The sequence below is a fragment of the Topomyia yanbarensis genome, chromosome 2, assembly GCF_030247195.1.
Source record: "Topomyia yanbarensis strain Yona2022 chromosome 2, ASM3024719v1, whole genome shotgun sequence".
Classification (NCBI taxonomy): Eukaryota; Metazoa; Arthropoda; class Insecta; order Diptera; family Culicidae; genus Topomyia; species Topomyia yanbarensis.
Genome location: NC_080671.1, coordinates 16,056,777 through 16,077,418, shown reverse-complemented (window position 1 = coordinate 16,077,418; position 20,642 = coordinate 16,056,777). Strand labels below are relative to the sequence as shown.

General features: G+C 36.2%; 1 protein-coding gene and 1 long non-coding RNA gene across 3 annotated transcripts in view; one reads left to right on the top strand and one right to left on the bottom strand.

The window, feature by feature from the left end:
• The window catches only part of LOC131678912 (uncharacterized), a 144,341-nt gene extending 124,621 nt beyond the window's left edge, over positions 1-19,720 (top strand). Inside the window, exon 3 of the long non-coding RNA XR_009303757.1 lies at positions 19,297-19,720. This is a non-coding gene — a long non-coding RNA (uncharacterized LOC131678912). The remainder of the gene's footprint in view (positions 1-19,296) is intronic.
• The window catches only part of LOC131678909 (protein bowel), a 170,111-nt gene that overhangs the window by 113,302 nt on the left and 36,167 nt on the right, over positions 1-20,642 (bottom strand). The window lies entirely within an intron of this gene.

The window sequence follows — 20,642 nt, the reverse complement described above, 5'->3', positions numbered from 1 at the left end:
CAACATTTACACAATCTTCATGAAAATCAATCAATGTATTTGGGACCAGAGTTAAAAATAATCGAAGCTCTTTTTTGACGGCTGAGAATGAACCTGATGCGACTCGCGGTGAATAGAAAAAATATTCATTCAAATATCCATGTTATTCATTCAGTTGAATATCGTACAATATTTCACTAATTAGGTATATCGGAAAATGTTTTCAAATGCCGGTAAAGCATATGAAACAACAATTATCATCGCTTACATTGTGCCAGGGCATACTTTGATGCGTTGATTCGTTGCTGCACGGCCGCTTCTTGTAATAATCGGAGACGAATGAAAATGTGCATAGATGAATGGGCGGTGTAATCGTTTCACGTTTTCAGCTGCGTCACTGAATATTGAAAATGAATGCGGCTGAATTTGATCAATTTTCATTCAATGAATTTGAATATTTTTAACTCTGTTCGGGACAATTCGTTTCCTCGTTCATCACAACTTTCGTCGCCGGTATTTCCGGCTGCATCCCATCAGTAGCTGAAAGCAGGTTGTTTACACAATCAACCCCATCAAAGCCCCACTAAAATCCAGCCCACTCATCATCCCAGATAGCGCACTTGAGCTACCGCGGAGTGTGAATGTGTGTCTGTGTGTACACGACTCGTACCCGTTTCATCCAATAAATCAAGCCTCAATTACGAAGCTTCTCATTAAAAGCTAAACAAAACAACAAAACATCAGCTACCGTGTTGTTATTCGCATATTTTCATACATCTTTTTCGCACCCCACGCCACCAACTGGTCAGGCCGGTGCGCCGGCGGGAGCTCCCGAAGTATCACCGCGGCACCACAACGTAGCTCCACGACGCATCGCCACGATTTAGATTAAAACAAAACTTTTCCAACAAACCAGTATACATTAGCAATTAGCGGAAACAGTAATTTGTTCGAATCTACCAATAAATCAACCCAGCTGAGACGGAGTTGAAGAATGAGACAGGTACGAGAGTACGAGCCAGCGAGTGGCGCTACTTAGGAAGGGGTTGAACGCTGCATTTCTCGTTCGTATACAAGTGCTCAGAGAGAAGGTATGTGACAGCTTGAACCATGGCTGACAACGGCGGCTATCACGACGACGGTGGAGAAGATGATGCAGAAGGTAGATAAGATGCTGAAGACAATAAAAATTCCATCACCAAACATTAGGAAAGTGCCTTCTCCACTTCAACTTTCTTCTCGTCGAGCTCCTCCGCCTCCAAAAAAAAACTTTGCCGTTCATCACATACAGGTTGTGGGACTGTGCTCTGGAACCTGTACATCTCGCGTGTTCCGATTTGAAGAGCTTATACTATTCGAAAATTTCATTTAAAATGCAGTTTTGTGTGCATTAGGAAAACACGAAGCACTTCAGCAGCGCTTCGTGGTGTATGTATGTGTGTGTGTGTGTGCTTGTGTGTTTGCGCCTAAAGCATCGACCCGATGCGCTGGGGCTGCGATCCGTTTTATTTATTTATTAAAATTTATTCAAGATAAAGTACAACATAAAAAGTTATAGTAGAACGGTTTGAACTACTGGTTCGTATAACATCGAGCAGCGCTCGGGTAAACAGAGCTAAACTGGTGGTAGCGAGGTTCCATAGGTCGGCCGGTGGAGGTAAAACATGTTTCTCATTTCCAGATACACACATTCGTGTACCCAGGGCAAAGTAGATTGCATTGTAATGGAGTGTACTTCTTTTTTTTCGGTGCCCCGTTTTGGTCGTGTGGTCGTCATCGAAGTCCCACTCGCCTAATCGCTGGCTTAGCTAGGGTCTTCTTATCTTGTTTGCACACTTCTGGAATACGCGTACAATGCCACGACGCGTTCGGGGCGCGTTGCATTCCCAGAGGTGCAATAAAACGGCTGCTGGTTATATGTGCAACTGTTTCCACCAGACAGTAGGGATTGGAAAAAAAACTTGTTGCTTTAATGACGAATCGATTCCAACAGCGGAGGTAGCTTGCAAAGCAGGAGCCGGTTGCAGTCGTAAAAATGTTAATCTTCATCGTAATCGGAAGCTACCAGACATCCTCTGGACAGTTTGTTGTTTTGAAGTGGTTTTGACTTACAAAGTGTTTCGTTTAAAATTTGCTAAACCATTCTACCCAAATTATTTTCTGGTGTTGTTTAGTTGTGTATAGAAACTTGGCAAACGTTTCCATATGTCATTTCTTTTTGTCAAATATTTCTTCTTCGAGCAATAATCAAGCGACTTTTTTATGAATCGTAAACCGCTAACCAAAGCTGGATTCCAACGAGTCACTCACATTCACCCTAACAGATCAACCTCGCATTACATCATTCAGCCCATAAATCACTTGTGGTTCGCCCCAGCTACACTCTCACACTTAACCCCATTTGCCGACAATCCCCCCTGCCCTGATAGTATCATTCGCCGGGAATGGATTTCCAGAGGTCCTTCGGGGTGATGATGTCGAATCTTGACCCGCATCATCTGTCAAAAAAAATCTCTTTCATCCACACGCACCGAGGAAATCTCGTTCCATCCCGGTACTCTCGTATGTCGCATAAGCACCTCGGATAGTTGGAAGTTGTAAAATTTTTGGACTCATAAAAGTCGAAATAATAAATCCCACCCGTAATTAAGATACCGGCCGATAATGTCTCGGCACTCTTCATTAACGCTAGGCAGATCGGTGCGATTCCGGGGCCGGACCAGGTGGCCAACGGATGACGTGGCGGCATCCATGTTTGAGAACGGCAACAAACACAACAAGTGGTTGAGTGCCGGAGCTGCAGTAACGGTCTTTCGGTGGTGGTGGTGTTGGACCACCGGGAGAGTTGTGTATTTTTCGCCGCTCCAAAGGGTAACAATAACACACCGAGCGAGCACACGATGGATGCCAGGCAGGAAAACCGAACGGGGATCTGATTGAATCAGCAAACCGGCAGCGGCGGCGGCGGCGGGACTCGGTGCCACACCGAATAGAGTTCAGTTTGATTTATTGACCTTTGTGGTGTTCGTTCGAGAGGATCGACGGTATTGTGCGATAGGGCCTGGGGCATAGTAGGATGCTTGTTTTTTTTCGCTCTCGACTGCCTCAACAGGAAGTGGTTCCGAATGAGATCTCCAGCGCGCAACTGATAAATTTAGGAGCAATTTGTGCAAATTTCATAATCGAAAGGCAAAAATCTTTCGAGAGAAAGGTTTCGAATCAATTGGCATAGCACTAGATTTATCATACAATGAAGAATCGACGTTGCCAGAGTATACGCAAAACGCCGCATTTGAAATGACGCGGAGCAGTAAAGTTAAAAATGTTTACAAATTATGGTATCTTTTTTTGAAACTGCGATATGAGTTCGGAAGATAACATGATGAGTTGCCCTGAAAAATAAGTATGTCAATTCTCCAGCACAATTTTGAAAGGCCTTATTGCCATTACTACTATCAATCCCAAGATGTTATGGCACAAATGGAAAAGTTTTCAAAATTCGTTCCTTAAAACCGAACATTCTACAAAACTACGATAAAATAGTCATTGAACACAACGGTTTCTGGTTTTTGCTCAAATGGAGCGATCTATTATTTTCGCCTAAATCAAGAAATTTTGACCAATAACGGCTGCGGGGGAATTTGTGGGCGGTATGAGCAAGATATGTCATAACTTTGCTGAAGACGTAGAGCCATTACCTTTTTAATACCTTCACCAGTATTGCTTACTGATTCTAGATTTCTACATTTCAACGTTGGCTTATTCCATGTATTTTAGAAGTAATTCAGAATTTTTAAAAATGTGATCGTAATAGGAATTAATTGTTCACGTTGAAATAGCGTTGAGTTTATGCCCTTAGTGTCTTCGGAATAGTTATTAAAAATAGTAAGGTTTGTTATTTGGTACTATGACATCTTCGACTAAGTTGTGGAGTGCTGTAAAGAGAAATTACAGTCCCGAGGGGTCCATCATCAGGGCCCCCTCCATCATTGTAGATTTTTCGAACACAGATACGGTTAAGCTCGAAATCAATTGAAAATGTAGTTGTTTGCTTTTAATTTTAGAGCAAATAATCTTTTGTGGCAGAACTGTAGTAGAATACACTGAGTGTTGTAACTTCTAATGTTCTTTTTGCATATTTATTTTTTTTTTGTTTTCTTTCCGTCGGCCTCTGTCACTGACGCCAGAGAGGTGTTTCCACAACTATGTAGCGGGTCACCAACACATGGACCGGGACAAACGGCTCTACTTCTCTTGTGAAGAAAGTCGTGACACAGAGTTTTCGCCTCAGAAAATTTCACCGACCTCGGCTGGAATTGAACCCAGACCCGCTGGGCTAAGTCACGCTTACCACTCATCTACCAGCGCAGTCTATGATCAAAATGTGGTCAAGCGAGAATGCATGTAATTTGACTAAATTTCTTCTTAAAAAGCATTTTTTTATAAGTTCAATTTGTTTAAAATACAAAAAAATATTCAGTGAAGCAATCGGTTAAACGTTTTTTAACTACTGCCATCAAATTCTATATAACCACCTCGTCCACTTTGTTCGCCACATTCAGCTTACTTGAAAAGTTATGGGTCTTCTTCAGGTTTCGCTTGACGGTGGACTAAAAGTCCTCGATTGGACCGTGGTTTAATGTGAGGGAGGGTTCTTGTCCTTGGATGCCATCTGAACGTTGTTGGCGGCATACCACTTCATATCCCTTTTCCGTAATGGCACGATTCAAAATCCAGTCAAAATAGCATAGTACAATCGTGTTGTTTCATAAAAGGTAGCAAACGTTTTTAAAGCATTCTTTCGCGTAAATTTCCTGGTTGAAGATCTCGATTTCGATGAAAATGTCACTTTTCAAACTACTGGTACATAAAGCCTGCCAAACTAGATATTTCTGTGTGAACTTCGACAGCTTTAAATGATTGAAAATATCGGACACTTTTCCTTTCCGGTTGGCATGACCCTGGTGGCAGCTGATTTGGCTACTGTTAAAGATTTCGCTTACCCGGCGTGCAAGTACCGTAAACCGGGGTGACTTTGATCAGCGGGGTGACTTTGATCACTCGAAACTTTTTTCCTAGATCGCTTATTATACCAGAATAATCTACCGAATCATTTTAATTTGAACTGATTTTTACTATAAACTTATAAAATACTGATTTGTTATACTTTTGAGTATATTGTTCGGTTTTTGGGTACAAAAACTACAAAAAACACGAAATTTGACTTAACCTTCGCAAAGTGTCTATTTTTATAAAACAAATAAATCTCAGATTTGAGCAAAAGTAATAAATTACAAGCGAGTTTTTATTTTCCTTTAGATTGGGATGCACAAACTTTAGTTTTAAGAGTTTGTTTATTTTAAATACATTTTTTGTAAAACTAATTGGCAATTATTTCAAATTATTTTAAGCTAAAATTCGCAACATTTTTTTATTGTTCAATATTTCAACGTGTTATAATGGATGAAACTTTTTGTACATCGATAAAGCACTGAAATAAAACAATTTTAACAGGTTTAAAGGTTTTCAGAATCTTTTATTCTAGGTGGACATGAATTATAAGAATTTTGGTTACTCGAATTTTACAGTACATTGAAATACTTTGTATAATACCAATTAACATCTATTAAACAATGAATATCTTTCCAGAATCAGTTTAAACAAGTATTTCAATGAAAAACATTGACAACGATAACTTAATGTGGGTGAACATGCAGGTTATCAAAGTCGCCCCGGAATACGAAAACGGACTTCAACTTGAAATCATTTTTGGAAAAATAGCTGTAAGCGGACAATTTTAGGTAAAACCATCCAATCTTATTCAGTACATGGTTTAAAAATATTAAACTTGAAAAAAATGTTTTGCATCTAGTAATATGTAATGATTACTCCGAAAAGTATTCAGGCGATACGTGAGCAAAATTTCGCGGTGTAACTTCTCTTGCTTGGACGACCTTTATAACTGAAAAGAAAATGTCAAAATCAAAATCTTTCTGCACTCAAATTAGGGTTTTACAATTTTTTTTAATATCGTTCAAAGAAATGAGTCATGCTTTAATCGACCAAATTTTGATGCATGAATTTGTTCGGATCTTTGTCTAGTTTCACCTAGAAATCAATAAAGAAAAAATTCTTTCGGACAAGTCAGTGCACTACAATATTACCAGCATCTTAACATACAACATATCATTTACTCGAAAATGTAATTAAATTTCTTCTTTCCCTTCTTTCCCTCATTTGGTACAGTACCCTTCAAAAACACTCACAATGGCAACCTTCAGCAAATTGTAGTAGCAAAATAAAAACGCCGTAAGTTAAAAAAAAAGCAAAAAGAACCCTTCAATAGAGGTAGAATATTCAATAAATGTAGAATTTAAAGAGAGAAAAACAAAAAATAAATGAGTAAAGAGCAAACGAGAAAAAAATAATAGATAGATAAAATTGAACAAAACGAGAGAGCTGAAATGAACATTCAAAATAATGGAAATGGATTAATAACATGTAAATAGTCAAAACCTACCAATAACCAAAACAAAAAAATCAAAATCAGAGAGACGGCAGAAAATCAACAAAATTAATAAAATGAAAAAGTTAAAATTTGAAAGTTTGCAAAAAATTGAATAAATAGCAACATAAAACAGACTTAATAAATTAAACAATCAAATTAGACGATGGAAACGAAAAAGGAAATTAGACTAAAACTAAAGAAATTGAAAAATATTGCATAATGGTTGAAATAATGAAAATGGGGAAAACGACAAAATGAAAACTAAAATATCATAAGTATAGAAACAGGAAAAAACGACAAAAGTAAGATAAATTATTATAACAAAAAAAAAACAAAAAAAAGCTGCAAAAAAGTGAGCAAATATAGAAATGAACGCAATCGATCCACTGAATTAGACGTAGAAATAACAATAATACAAAATGTTTCAAATATAAAAATGCGTAAAAAAATAAAAAATGAGGAGAATGGAAACAGAAAAACGGGAAAAATGTTGAAAATATTTCACAATAGAAGAAATAATGAATAACGACTATGGAACGAATAAAATTTTTAGCTTAGAAAAATAAACGAATGGAAAAAATAGTTTTTTAAAATGAACTAATTTAGAACTGCAATATAATAATAGAAGTAGATATAAATGGAAACAATTGGACTGAATAGATTGAAGTAAAACAATAGAAAAAGGAACAAGTGGAAAGAGATCTAAAACAGACAAAAGTGAAATCATAGAAAACATGTAAAATCAAAATGGTTTAAATAGGTAGAAATGAAAATTCTGGACGAAATGCTAGAAATTGGAATATTAAAATAAAGAAAAATAAAAAAACTGAAAATGTTAAATAAAATAATAAATTCACTTAAAGTTAGATGAAACTTAACCTAAAATTAGATGAAATGGAAAACAGAAAACGTGCACAAAACACAAAAAGATCAAAATAAAAATAATGGTATAAATGCTCAAATGATAAAATGAACACAATGGAAAAAATAAATTCAAAACTATTTAAATGGGCATAAAAGGGATATATTAAAGGTAATGGAACACAACAGTAAAGAAAAATTGAAGAATATTAAAAAAAAAATCATTCAAAAGAGAAGCATAAATTTCAAAACGGATACATGGAGAACAGAAAAATTCACAACAAAATATAAAAAATAAAACGAAAAAAATGTTTTTTTTTGGAAAATGAGAGACCCAGTTATGAAAAATATGGAACAAGTGTGGATGCAGAAAATACTAAAAGAGGGTATGAGTAAATACAAAAATTATCGCAAGAATTAAAATTTTATGAAATAAATTCAATAAATTGAATTGAATCAATTGATCGAATGAAAAAAAACAAACAAATAAAACGATAAAATTAAAACAAAAACACTAAAAAAATGAAATGATTAAATGAATCGAAAAAATGAGACAAATAAAAAATGGACGAATTTGAAGAAAACAGCAAAAATGGTAAAAAATAAAGAAAGGAAAATATGAAACAAAACATATAACATAAAATGTAGAACAAGATTTCATGGCAAAAATTAAAAGGCTAAATAACCTGGATGAAATGGAGAAAGAATCAAGGAAAAGTGCAGAAAATTAAATTATGAAACAAGAGAAAAACTTGGAATGAATAGAAACTCTAGATTATATGAATATAAAATTTCTCCGACGAAATACCAAAAAAAAAATATGAAAAAAATATTTAAATGGAAAAGTTAGGTAAAAATGCAATAAAAACTTTCGGGTTCTCGTATTTAAATAATATTTTCTAAGTGTACACGAGAAATTACTATGAATTGTAGATTTTCATGTTCTTTCTTAAGTAGTAATGGAATTTGCGTTTCGACTTCGTTTCATCAGAATCCGACACTAGCTCAGTGACAGGGCTAAGCTAGCGCCGGATTCACGCTAGCTCCAAAAAACGAAAACACTTTTTTTTAAATTTCAATTATAGAGGTTTTAACCTTAAGGTCATTCGCCTCTTCGGGTTAGAAAAATCTCTTAGGAAAAATTTCTAACCCTATGTGCGGGGTTGGGACTCGAACCCAGGTGCGCTGCGTACAAGGCAATCGATTTACCAATACGCTACGCCCACTCCCCAAACGAAAACACTATTTGTGTTTCTGTACGAATCCCTAGTCCTGTTTATAACTTTTGTAGTTTTTACTACACTAAAGTAACCTTTAACCCATTCATGCCCATGTTGTTTGTGGACAACAACGATTTTAAACAGCTATAACTTCTGATTGAGGCAAGATTTGCTCACAAAACCAAGTAAGGCTAATAAATGTCACTATTGGCTTTCATTTGAGTATTAACAGTTACAAGGATCAGCTCGAGAACTGAAGTTATTGTAATTAGTCCCATTGAACTCCGATGGAGCAGTGCTGCCAGGGACAGTTAACGTTGACTTATCAATTTAGACTATTTTGGCTACGTTTTCCACGGAGTTGGACTATTGTAAATATTCTAGGAGAATTGTAGCGAGCATTGGAAGGTAAAAATTGAACAGCTTCTAGCACTGCAAGGGAAGCACCTACCTTTATGAAAAAAGGTTTTTCGAGTTTCTTGGCCGCACCATTTTCAAGAAAAAAAAACCCCTACACGCACTAGAAAAAAGTTGGGCATGAAAGGGTTAAATAACTTGAAGATTATTTTAGGACGCATAATAGATTCATATAAACCAATTACTAAACTACTTTCCTTTCAAAGTTATAAGAACTGTTACAAAGCAAATGTAGCTTTTACAAATATCATTATCTTAACATTAAATTATGTTTTGTTATATGAATTGTTATTCTTTGTAGAATACATTACTATACAATGGCAGTGACGATCTTTTTTATATCTTGTAATATTTACTCTAAAAATAGTTTATTTTTAGCAAAGCTAAAGTATTTCCAACGTCATCTTAACGAAAAATAAAAACTGAAAAAGTTATATAAATAAAACCATGTTGTTAAAGAAACATCCTTAAATTTGGTAAATTTCTTGTAAAATGAAAAGTGCATGGAGCTCCAATGTCTTCTACAAAGTTTTCTAAAATTTAATCTTCATCAATTTTCTAAAAGACAGCGAAACTCTATCTCAAACCATTAAAAATCTAATTTGCAGATTATAATAAATTTAGAAACACCCCACCTCTAGTTTCAGATTCTTCAAGCGCTGTTTGTACTCGGGGCTTAATAATATGTCAAGCGGATTCTCCCCACAATAGGTACACTTTGCAGCATTCTCCATGCAAAAGTCATCGTCGTAACTCTTAGCGTGTTTGCATTCCGCGTTTTCTTACTACAATAATCCTTTGCATTTAGTGCAATGCATCATCAGCGGTTCAGACAGACGAATCGGCTGATGAATCTTGTTAAAAAAGGCATAATGAGCATAAACAGTCTCCAAAGGTCATCAAAGGATATGAGTTAGAAGGGACACACAATTTGTCCCGTCCAGTTCGATAGACTTTCAAAATCTTCGCTTACTGGAGCTACGGGACTTGAAACAAGTAACCCTGTGCTTTACTAGATCCACTCATGATAAATTCACATCGGTGACAGCACCGTTAATCTCAACACTGTGAGCGGGTATGTAGACGCGGTAGTGTTTCATAAATGATTTGTCGCTGGTTACGTCAATGCCTGCTTTAAACAGGATATGACAATTCTGAGTATGTCTAACCGAACTTTCGAGATACCCGAAGCGACTAAATATTTCTGTGTCAGTTATCGAATTATCTTTGATCCGAAGGTAGAACAGATATGGTCCGACCGAGTTCAAGGTGCATGATTTTAAACGAGAAATCAAAGTCAACGAATCTTGTTCGACAGTCCTTTTACAATCACCTGGGTCTTTTCAGGAAAATTCATTTATACGCTGACGTAGAGCCCGAGACAAAGTGAAAACTTTAAGAATGCGAAGGAAGAGGCACACATTAGGTGCGGTATAATAAATTGAAAAACATTTCAGGGGATAGTTAAGCAAAAATATGGCCATATCGTTACTCGATGCATGGTTGAATGCTACCGATTTTCTTAGCAACTGCCACAAAGAATATATAAAAGCCTGTATCCTAAAAATTTAACTATTTCACTCACATGTGCAAAATGATGACTCTTGGACTGGAAACTCAAATGCAATGATATACACCGTAATCGATAATCCACCAAGTAACAACTTTTAAAAATCGTCACCTCAGTATACTGGTTTTGATATATAGTCCGTTAACTGATTCATGAATGTACAATTGGGTTTTTCGGTATTAGAATCAGGTTTTTCGATACTTTTCCAAGTTTCGGATCATTGATAAAAGGGTAACGATCAGTAAGGCATCAAATATTCCAAAAATTCTTCGGATTGTTGTACGATGGCTGGCTTCACACACCTGACTTCAAATGATATTACAGACAAGCATTAGTATTTTGTTGGTGATCCGTAATGTTGACTTTACCCTGGGTAATTTCTGTTTTAAGCGTTGCTTTTAAAAGATGTTCTGAAAATTTGATTTGTTTAAAGTCATGTCGGTGCACGTTGTGTATGGAAATGACAAGCTTAGGGGTATGCAAAAGAAAGTCATTCCCCACGGTTTTTAACCGGAACTACCTCGTCAAGGCAGCAAAACTTCTTATGTGACTACGTATAACTGAGGATACAGAAAACCGCATGGTTACGTTACTTTTACTGGTCCTAAGATCCACCGGTGGGGTCGGCGTGTGTTTCTAATCCTGATACCTACACATATTCGGGTAACATTTTTCTTTACATTCAATTGAAAAAAAAGTGAAGGGCTAAACGAAAATAGATGAATTGCTTTATTTTCATTAAATATATTCAGCTATTTGCTTAGCTTGAATCAGCCTACAAAAAATATTTAAAACTTCAAAACCTGTTAACCCTCAACATTGGCGATCCCATCATCAGGTCAGGTTCCGGACAGGTTTCGTGCGTTAATGTCCCCTTCACAAACCGATCCAGTCTGTCATAAACGCCAATTATAGTGCACGTAATAAATTAGAAGTTGAAGCAATAAAACGAGTTAAATTAAATAATTTATTGTCCTCGCAGTGCGAGCGGGTGAGGTGACTGTCAATCTGGCTTCCCTGATTCATCTTTGTATCTACGACGTTGCTAACCTGTCGTTCCCAGACCATGGCTCGAGAGATTTAATCTTTCGAGAGAGGTTTTAACGACCCGGTTTTAACTGTTCAACATCTAGATTCACGTAGTCGTTCAGGGCTGTTTTGTTCCGTTGATTTGTCATTTCGAAAAATATTAAGCAATGATCTAACAATGTAATAAGAGTTTGATTGTTACGAACCGGGTAGATTAATAAGAAAAGATAGGCAAAAACTTTTATATTTGTGGGATTTTTATGTTACAACTCGCATACGTTTCAGATCGTTTTTCATACATAAATAGGGCAAGGCATGTATTTAGTCTCATCGTTTCAGATTGTTTTGGATTGATAGCAAAGCTCTTTAATTTGGAAATTTATTGAAATTGAGATGTGTGATTGTCACGGAAAATTGAATTAAATCCGTTTTACACTATTGTGGCACAGACCAATTGATAAGATTGTGAAATAAAATCATTTCAATAGAGAACTGATCCTGTTCTGATGATACGCTTGTCTCATCAGCCAGTTTCCTTAGATTCGAATCATGTCCAAAAAGCATTCATAGTGTTAGTATAATCTTGGTATAAAACTTTGAATGCTGCAAAAATCAAGTTCTTTTCAGAACAATCCAATCAGAAGTCCGTAAAAAATCTAGCGATGCTACAGCTCCCGTTGATCGCATATTGCTATAAATTATTATGTTACTTCTTTTTGATCGGGAAAGCTTTGCCCTGTAGAGCTAAGGTTACTCGAATCGTTCCCCCACTCGCAATGGTTCGGTGCAGCCAACAAAATTACGCGTGCAGTAGGCGTGTGCGAACCCCGAAAATGGCCGACTAATAATTATTTCTTTGAACTTTCTTTCAATGAATGGACAGCTTTATAGGCAATAACAATTAAAAATTAAAGTTTCCGCCCTAATGGCTGATGATGCGATCATCAAAATTCATTAAGATCCACAAATTAAATCAAAACCACCGTTTCAGCAACTTCAAACACTCCCACAAACCACCGGAACACTGGTAGCCACGGCTAGACAAAATGTTCGAAGATAGCAAAGTGAAACCCGAACGCTAAACTGTGCGACCACCATCGCAAAATTATCATTAAAAAGAAATAATTCAAATTAGAGTTTCCCACTCGCCCGCGTCCTAGTCTATGTTTAGGCCTAAAATCCCACTCAACCGTGAGCTAGCAACCTCCACACGAAAAAACGACTCATAACAACGGTAATCTGCTACGACGGCACCCAGCAGCAGCAGCAGCAGCAGTAACCATCGGATTTGACAAACGACTCCGTAAGTTTACGCCCACCACCACCACCGGGATTCGATGGCCATCGCCGGACCATGTTTTGCTGCTAGCACAACGAAATGCCCACTGAAGCGCATTCTACCACCGCCGCGACCAAACCAACAGCAGCTCTGTGCAGAAGCGCAGCATCACTTAAAGGTGTTTAGCTCAGCGTTGTTCGGTACGTTCATACACCGGCTCCTGAAAGCCTGACGACGATGGCGATGGCGACGACAAACAATCGTCGTCCGCTGACGAGAACTGTCCGTCCATCGGGACAACCTGTGCAGAAATCGGCCAATTTATTGAAAACGAATTAAGCATCAGACAGTGATCAAGAGGATTAATTTATTCATTTGCTGCCTTTCCCGAAACCGCACACCTTGACTGAGCGGTGATTTGAATGCGAGGGGGAAGGCGGTTCGTAGTGGTCGCGAACAATCTCCTGCCCCCGCCCCCCCCCCCCCCCCTTGGGATCCATATTGCGGGGTGTGTGAATTTATAGCGAATCGAACAATTTCGTCCCTCGGAGGCCATAAATATTCGGCCCATGTGCTTTTAATATGGCCTGACTTTTACGACGATTCCGTGTGGAATGAATGAAATGAAACGTAGATTCAGCTAGGGGGTGGATTGGATTCATGGGGATTGCAGAGTTGTTTGGCGAAAACACTGTGTCCACTGTCAAACGGCAATTTAACTAAGCGGAGGAGTATCGGGAGTGTGTGTCGGTGTGCTGGTGGGTGCGGAGATATCAAAACGGAAACAGCAGCTCAAAAGTGGCTCATTGAATGGATTGGATTAATTTAACCGCATTTCTTAGATCACCTGTTGTTAGAGATCTGTGAGACAAACAAGGCCTCTGGTGGAACAGCTTGGATTTACTGGATTAACTTGTGGTGGAACAGGAAGGCGTAATTCAGTTCGTACACATTTATGTGTAGGACGGTATTAGATATCAAACTATATTAAATTTAAAGAATTTTGGTTGGCCGGCGTCTACTAACGTCAGCGTGATGATTGTTTACAAGCAGCAGTGTAGTCAAGGGACTGGCATAGATTGAAATTTGATTTTGGGGGAGTTGATCGTTAATTTTTCAGAAATGCCTAAGTTTCATGTACATATTCGTAATTGTTAGTACTGTTAACGAAAACCTGGTAGTTGGGAATATTTTTCAGGTAAAAGAGTATCTTCGATAGAATCCCTCGGCATGATACTGTACCTTGACGTGGTCCGGGGGCTTTTCCACCAAAGCAGTATTACAGTGGTTATATCACATACACTTGGGATAAGATCATTTTCTTTTTAGTTAAGTTACATTGTGATCAATTTTAGTACTTAACTTGGCGATCTTTATTATCCACTGCCATGGTCAAATAATATACAATGTGGGTTTAGGGCCCAACTCTCTCTGGAAGCACCCTTCTTTTATCACATATATTAATTTAGATTCATTATAACTCTCACTAACACAATCCATTGCATATTCTCTCATATACACTCTTAATATCTCAGTCAAAACGTACAAACGCCGCTAGCCTCCGCAATAACACAAACCGGGTCACAAACGCGAACATGTAATTGTAATCATCCACACATACTCGCGATCTCGCCAACAACCCACCGCTCGCGTGGTCATGAGTCGGTCACGTTAGGATGTCCCTGCCCTCGTTCTTAACAGCCTAGATTCATGTCTTCATTTGGACCAATAAGTTAGTCTAGTGTTATGGGGGAATTTTCTTCTAGTACCTGAACCGTACACTAAAAACTAAGCAACAAACTCACGGTCCGCGCGATCATTCAAGAACACACGCGAATATGCATATGGCCATACAGTTACAAAATCGAATGTATACACTCGAAATCACATACGTTCTGGCATACGCAACAAACACGTGAACATACAAGCGCTTGAGCTTTTCGCGATATTCCACGCACATCCACGGTTGCGGTCTCACAAACTTGATAAAACCACGAGATAAAATGAACTTTTTAACACTTATAAATTGGCATCACATAATCACAAAATACATACATTAGCTATCAAACCTTATGGAAAAACATATTGTATTTATTTCTGAACAGCCAACAGTAGTGCTGTTCAATGCACCTTTTCATCACATTCTGCAGTGCAATTATTCGTCAAGTACACATCAATCCATTAACCCTACCCCAACCCACACTCTATTCCTTTCCCATGGCGTTTTGGTGGTCCGCATAGACTATTCTACCATTACCCCTCCTATCATCGGCCTTGGACTGACTTGCGCTCTCATTCCCCACCGAACGCTGCAAAATGAAAATGAAAAGAGTATCTTCGATAGAATATTCGAAATTCAGAAATAAAAACTATCCTACAAGTATCATTCCTGCCTAAAAAACCGAAGAATCAGCATAAAACAGTTTTCAAACCTCCATAGATAACTTTCTTTTCTAATATGTAGAAGTTGAAGATATTGCTCTCTGCAAATTAAGCCCAGCAAAAATCCTGAACATGATATAAAAATTTTGGGAGCAATATTGCAACAGTCACTCAACAAAAGATTTCGCAAGCCCAAAACATTTATCATGAAACCTGTTAAGTCCGCTGAAAAGAACATCCACGTACCATTGCGCATGGAGCCTTTCTTTCCCAACAGGGAACCATTTGTTTGCTAGCCTACTACTGGGAGATCATTTGCTTCTCTCCTTTTATCGTTCACGACAATACCATCATCTTTAAATTGCTTACTCCTCCTTGTCTCCTTAACTTATAGATCACGAGTTACATCCTGTCGTCAGTTGTATCAGCTTGCTCGCTTATTGGGCTGTTTATTTAGGGGTGCTGGATGCAGTTTTTGCAGTTGTTATTATAACCTGACAAGCAGCTGCAAGGTTGACAACCATTTGTTTATTCGAAGATGTCATTCAAGGTTGTGTTTTAGATTTGATAGCAGTGGAAAACAGATTCATTCTTCTCAAGATCTTTTGCGCAAGGTATCCCGATCAGAATGAAATAACAAGATTATAACAGAATGCAATTTTCATAACATATTGTGTTATAAATTTGGTCTCGTTAGTAGTTAAAATAACAGAAATTTATAACAAGTAACATTGGGAGATATAGTTTTGAAACATTCTTGTTATGTGTTTCTGATCGGGATGCCACCTGAATATAATATGAGCACAAACTAATCTGTCCTTGATAGCTGCTTAGCCTGGTTCATGATTTTTTTGTTCCGTGTGTTGAATGGTATTGTTAGGTAGGAAGGAATACATTTATCGACCGGCATCCTCAATACATAAACCCCGTTAAGAATTGCCGAGAAGTTTCACCAAGTATCAGCTGTTACGGATTTGGGTCAAAATGCCCAAAATAGATAAAGTTACAATTTCAATGGAAGGTCTGTTTTCCGGTAGTATTTTTTTGGTGAAAATATTACCGTTTAAAGTTTATAGCCGTTTGGTTTGAAAAATTCATAACGGTCGACCCTATTAACGGATTTTAATGATATTAACCCGATCAGAATGAAATAATAAGGTTATAACAGAACACAATTTTTTTAACATATTGTGTTATATATTTGGTCTCGTTAGTAGTTAAAATAACAGAAATTTATAACAAGTAACAAAGCGAGATAAAGTTTTGAAATATTTCTGTTATGTGTTTCGGGAAGAGATACAGATTCATCGTATTTTTTCCGATCCGAAATATCTCATTTTTGTTTTTTCCATGAACTGCTTATAACCACATGGAAAAAACCAACCTAATCCACCTAACAGTGATATGAGACATTTCTTAAACATTTCACTGTTTGGTCATTCATAAATATGCAGAACTCTTTTATTAGTTTGCAGTTTCTGGTCCTGCACGAATAAAACGTCAAATAAACTGAATAGCGTATAGAAAATCAATAAAACGAACCAAATAAAAAACTAAAGCAAAAAATGCAAAACAAAAAGTTTTCAAATTCATAAAATGAGTACAATGATTTGTATAAATAAAAATTATAAAATACATAAATCAAATTGGATTAGCTCAATAAATGAAAAATAGTTATAAAATTAATTGAATAAATTAAATTGACTCAAACTAACAAATTGAATGAAATAAATAAGTGGAATGACTGATTATGAAATTATTAAAATTAAAGAAATGAAATCAAATGAATCATTTAAATCAAATGAATCAAATGAAACAAATGAAACAAACGAATCAAATGAAACAAATTAATCAAATGGATAGAACGAATTTAATGAATCCAGTGAAAATAATGAATCAAATGAATGAAATGTATAAAATGAATAAATAGATCGGAATGAATGAAAAGAATAAAACTAATAAAAGAGTAAATTAATTGAATGAAATGAATAAATAATACAAACGATTCAAATAAACGAAACGAATAGGATTGATTAAATGAATAAAAAGAACAAAATGAATTGATTGAAATAAAAAATAAGGCGATGTTAAAAAGTTAAAAATCAATTTAAAAAAATAAATTGTGTCAAATAAATCATTTGGATGAAGTGAATAAATGTGAAAAATAGTCAAATTATTAAAATGAAGAAACTAAAAACTGGAAAAAACAAAGATGCATAGAAGGAAAACAATGAATAAAATAAGTTAAATAGATGATATGAATAAAATGAACAAAAAAATAATAAACTGATCAGAGTGAATCCAAAGCATGAAATGAATAAAATAAATTAAATGAAACCAAATGAACAAAAAGAAAAAAAAGAATGCTGAATGAAATAAATAATTAAAATACAAAAATAATATACTTAAAACTGGTCACATATTAAAAATGAATAAAATAAACAAGACGAATAAAATCCATGAAATGAAGAAACTGAAAAAATTGACTATTTAGAATGAAATTAAAAACCATTTTTGAATAAAGTAAATGAATAAACCGGATTGTACGAATTTGAGAACTATTGTATCGGAAAGTTATAAATTGTTTTTGATAATCCCATAATCTGAAAAATGGCTGATAAATATACAATCAACTTTCTAAAGTTTTCATTCTTTTTTGTTTTAACCTTTTTGTTTTCGGTGTTCTTTTCTTGGCGGCGTCGTTTACGATTATCTGGTATTACTACTTTATTGGTGGACCTTAATTAGTTATCAGGAACCTGGAACGTTCAATTTGTTTTGGAATTCAAAGTTGTCATTTTGGTTACATATTCCCAAAAAAAAGAATTTTCTGCAGAATACGGAAATATGCGCAATTGGAAATAGTAAAGTAAGACAAGGTCACATATGCTTTCAAACCCATTAATAAGAGAGCGACAGAGAAAGAATACGATTCGTGAATAAGGCAGGTAGAATTTTCAAAATTTTCATTTGCATTGATATAAAGAGTGTGAAGTTTCTTGGCTATGTCGATAGCACAAAAGCCGTGCATTCAGTAGATAATAATGTACTCTCTTTCCAGTCATCCTTATAGCGTGTATATTGCTTCGTTCGGAATTCTCGTTCAGGAAATATGGATAAATGAGTCCTATACAAACCAATACTACGAAAAAGAAATGTTTCAAATTTTCAGGATAAGTATTTAATTTGTTGGAAACGCAAGCGCCATTGAAAGTGTCACTTGATATAAAACTGCTTTATATGAATAGGTATGCTTGACATTACAAGTCTTAATTTTCTGCGAATAAATATGTTTCTTCGTGTTCATTCGTTGTTACACAGTAATGTGTATGACAAAAATGTAGATCAAACGTTTCAGTACACAGTACATCCAACGCCTCACTACTAATTGTGACTGCCATTGAAACATCAATTGAATTTTACTTAGTATAGAGCAAAAATGGACAACGATAAGTTAGAAGAAATGTTGTACTTGTATCCCCCATCGAGAATGGGGTCTTTAGGAGACTTATTTTCCCGCATCTAATTCGTGGATATTTTTGGCTTTGATCCGTTATTCTTCATAATAGTTCATACCAATGCAATATTTTCAATAATATCATCACAAAAAAGATAGTCTTACTTTTCACATGACATATTTGAGCATATGATTCATTTAAAATTCAACTCAGTTACGAAAAGTTTAAATAACGCATGTGGAATGTATCTTCTTAAAATTTTCATCTTCAAACATCCATATTACCCAGTTAAATTAAATATTTTCTAGAGAGCCATGATTTTCCTTATATACTATAAAATGTATATAAAAGCTCTAAATAGAACTGAATTAAATTTGAGTTGATGTAGTTTTCGAATTTTGGTCGCCTACCAACCTATAGTTCAACGTTTCCGAGGGATACACCTTTCATCTTGAGGGTGTGAACATTTGAAAATAATTATAGTTTTCTCATAATACAAACATTTTGCAAATTTTCTCAGGACTATAAAATAATTGACTTACCAAGTAAGATGTAATAATAAGCTACACTAAAATTCAACAATCTATTTACAGAGTAACGGCGGAAAAAATGGTATTGTCTTCTCAAACCTCTACAATTACATCGCACACATGGTTGGACATTAATAAATGTTTCAGGTTATCAGCAGATCTTATCACACAACTTAGAAATGGATTGAGAAACAGCAAGAAATATGTGAGTCGTGACAGTTACCAGGAACACGAAGGAAGGGAGAGAGAGAGAGTGAGAGTGATAAAGGGAGAGGGGACGTGTGAGAAATGGAAAATGATGTTTAGTGCCGTGACCTTATATTTAAAGTTTTGGGATTCAAAAACACAGTTGCTTTCGGTGACACCGCGAGTATAATTTTATGAGAAATATTTTATCTTACTACTAGGTGAATTACTTGATGATCTATGTATTAATATACCATCAACATTTACCTCACGATTGAATGCAACGCCTAATCCAAGGGATAAATACATGAACTCTAGAAAAAATTTCACTATGAACATATTATTTTGTCTTTGAAATAAACTTACATATTAATTTTTGAGAAATAGTTCACTTATTATAGAGGTAATTCACAATATTCGAAATCGGTTTAGTTTAGCCCCTAAAACACCAGTAAAGCAATACTCTGTATGAAAAGGTCTCCTTTTTAATTAGTGAAAATTAGTAAGAGAGGAATAAAAATACACAATGTTTAATATCTCCACCGCTTGTGAACGAATTTTGACAATCTATAGCTTGTTAGAAATTTCAAAAGCATTTTACTTCTATCTAGTTTGCGCGAGCGCTTTGTTCGAAAGTTATTTGCTTAAAACCCGTCTTGTTTTGACAAGATAAAAAAATAAGAATAAGTTTTTGCTAATCGGTTGACAAATTACGATATTATAGCTTGATCCTCCTTTTAGATGCAATTTGAACCAGTTTTTACCGCATATACTTTATTTACTATACTCTCGCAACGTGCCCTGCCCATCGCATCCTTCCGGCTTTTGCCACCTTTTGGACACTTGGTTCGCCGTAGAGCCCGGCGAGCTCGTGTTTCATCCTTTGCCTCCACACACCGTTCTCCTGCATGCAGCTAAACATAGTCCTAAGTACACGGCGCTCGAAGATTCCGAGTGCTTGCCGGTCCTCCTCGAGCATAGTCCAGGTTTCGTGCCCCTAGAGGACCACCGATCCTATCAGCGTGCTGTATATTTAGAGCATAGGCAAATTTCGCAATTTCTGTTGGAGCCCATAGTAGACACGACTGTTATTATTATCAACGGTTTGCAGAGATCCGAGGTATATGAATTCCTCCACTATCTCGAATACATCCCCGTCGATCGTAATACTGCTTCCTAGGCGGGATTTTTCCCGTTCGCTCCCTCCCATCAGCATGTAGGTA